We start from the raw sequence: 3,065 nt of genomic DNA, 5'->3' as shown, positions 1-3,065 counted from the left end.
CAAGTGGATATTCATGATCCAATTAAACAATCATCAAAGTTAGCTGATAGAGAGAACTTTTAGCTAGCTTTAACTCGTTATTACTCTCAAGAGCGGTACAAACGCTCCCCTACTTACGAGCATTCGACTTACGATTAACGGTAGATACATTTTTTTTGACATTGCTGTAACTAAGATTTTGTTTTGTGTGCACCTTTTTCCGAGTACAGGACACTACTGTAGTGCTTCTTTCTGCCGCTACCAGCGTGCGGCGCTGTGAGAGGTCACCCAGCATCCACCCCGAAGAAGAAATCCGCTTCCTCTTCCTCGTTCATCTGTAGACATTCTTTACTGTCTGTGTCTATACTATCTCCACTTTGACATTTTTACTGTTTAATATCCCGTGCATCCAATCTGGTTGGTGTAAAGTGTAAAGAAGAGGCGAGCTGTTTCTTTTCAAATGAAAGTCATGTTTATTTGTATAGCCCTTAATCGCAATAAGTCTCAAAGGGCTGTACAGACCAGATTATTGCAAACCACAGAATATTATTACACCATCCCATGATCTATAACCTACATGAGGGCAATGAAAAACTCAAAAACCTCAACATGTGGAAAATGAAGAAACCTTGAGAAGGGACCGCACATGAGGTAATCCCCTTTTCAGGTTGACAAGGCTTCAACGGATGTTGCAATAACAAATAGTACACAGATATTGTCAACAGATGGCTTTAATATGATGAAAAATGCTAGCTGAAAAAAAAAGTCAAACAAAGCAAAGGTGAACGACGCAACGTCGTAAAATACTCTACTACCTTGAAATGGTTTAGTCCATTTGATTCTGGGCATTGCTCTTGCCTTCACTCCCAGCTTCTCTTTCGCTCGGCGAGTGTCACTTGCGCCATAGCGGCAGAGTCTGTGGAGGCTCTGGTGTATTAAGGTGAGGGTATTTCTCACAGTGGTTAACTGTTTTACACACAATACCATGATTTTGTTATAATCACCAGATTTTAGTCCTCATTTTACTCTATTGAAAGTAAATTAGTAAAAACTGGGCATGGCGTAGTAATAGTGTTTCTGCGAACCACTAAGTGTAATGTGATGTTCACAAATGGGAAGTGACACTCCCAAACAGTGTTGAATGATCCTAAATCACTTTAAAGGGACAGTGTGTAAGATTGTACTACCCCCATTTTGTACCCCCATTGTGGTACAAAAACTTTCATTCAGTACAAAAAAACCCATTGATTTAAATAGTTGGCAAAAATACATCAACTGTCATACCAATGTTAATTTTCATCAAACTAATTATTGGTGGAAACATGTGTATTTATTTTACATAGTGGATTCCATACCTCGTAGTCTCCGCCATATTTGTTAGGCATTCAGTTGCTATGCAGTGATCATTTGGCACTGATTTTTGCTCGCATTCGACAAAAGTGCCCTCTAATGGTCAAATATTACACACTGGGGCTTTAAGTAAAATAAAAACCCATTTTTTCAACCAGCCGGACACTCTGGGTGCTAAGCACCCCCAGAAGTCTGAACCTAAAATTGCCCCTGCGTGGTGGTATGGCAATTTGAAGAAGGCCTGAAAGATAAGAAGGCGGCAGGTTATTTATGGCTTTACAAGTCTAGACCAGAATCTAGTATTTATTACGGATATGGCAGGGGGGCCAACTGTGTTATTGTAATACTGGGGTGATGTGGTGCATGGAAAGAGTCCTTGTGATGATACAGGCAGGAAAAGAAGTTCAGAAGAACTCAGGGTTTTTGAAATAAATGAAGGCTAAGTCCAACAAGGTCTGTAAACCTCTTTTCATAGCCAAATTCAAGCACTACTCAAAACACTGTCAAAGCCAATTTTTCAATTTCTCCAGTACCATTTAAAGAACAACTCTAGCACCAACTTTATTTTGGGACAATAAAACTGGTTTAAAGCCCCAACCCAAGCCCCAGCTCTACAGGATTTTTATGAGTTTATTAACAACACAGTGGCGGGTCGTTGTATCCAAAAGACTACAGGGCGGGTTAAGTACTCACATAAAAATAAAACTAGCAAAGAAAATATATTTTTTTCTTTACCTTAGGGCAGGGATCAGGAACCTGGTGCTTGCAAAGCAGAAATGGCTCGAAAATAAAATACTACTATTGCTAATTTTCTTAGCAGCGTTCCAAACCTAATTTGGCATGTGCATTGCCGGAACAACACGAATAATCCAAACATTTCGGTCCTGCACATAAAGATCACAGTTTTGACTACAGTCTACAGTCACGGTTCACATCAACATAGCCCGTTTTGACTGCATGTTGCTCAGAAATCCTTTGTATGGAAGATCTTTAAATAAATATTGTATGTTCACTGTTGAAATACTTCAAGATAAAACCCCCCGAAACAAACTGTAAACACAAAAAAACGCCAGCCAAGCACACAGAGCAATCTGATTGGGTCAGGGGTAGGTGTGGCTGGATATCTGCCCACAGCTCGTTCCCCTCACTCTCACAAGCGTCCACTGCACTGAGGGGACACTATTCTGTTAGCTTTTTGTTTGCAGTTTTTTTGTGACATTTTTATAAGAGAGCTCTGCTTGCACCTCCTCTTGAAACCATTTTTTGCAAGAAAAATAATTAAGGTGAAAATGAGCCTCATTGATCTTAAGTAACTGGGAGGGAGACGAGTTTAAATTTCTATATTTGTTGACATGGAACACATTCTCTGGCTAATTTTATCAAATCATCCAACGTCACACAGTGAGATAAAATGCGCTTTTGGCTGGAGAGCGTGTTTGTAGGTTTTGCTCAAGTGTGTCTTAAAATAAATCGTATGGCTATCGCTCTCCCCCAAAAAATCTAAATATTTTGTAAATATTGATCTCTGGGACAAAGGTTCCTGCCTTAGGGAAAGAGAAAATAAGAGTAATTTTCAAGAGGAAGGAGACATCTGTGCGTTTTGGATAACATGGTCTTGATACAAATCAATAGAATTTCTGTTTTATTTTTGTGAATAGCAAGAAGTAGATAAACAGTAAGACAGGATGAAGCAAGTTGCATTGGTGTTTATTGAGAGGTAGAGCAACAATTCCGCA

Source organism: Urocampus carinirostris, chromosome 15 (assembly GCF_059441175.1).
Source record: "Urocampus carinirostris isolate Australia breed hairy pipefish chromosome 15, RoL_Ucar_1.0, whole genome shotgun sequence".
Taxonomy (NCBI): domain Eukaryota; kingdom Metazoa; phylum Chordata; class Actinopteri; order Syngnathiformes; family Syngnathidae; genus Urocampus; species Urocampus carinirostris.
Note: the sequence above shows the minus strand (reverse complement) of the source record.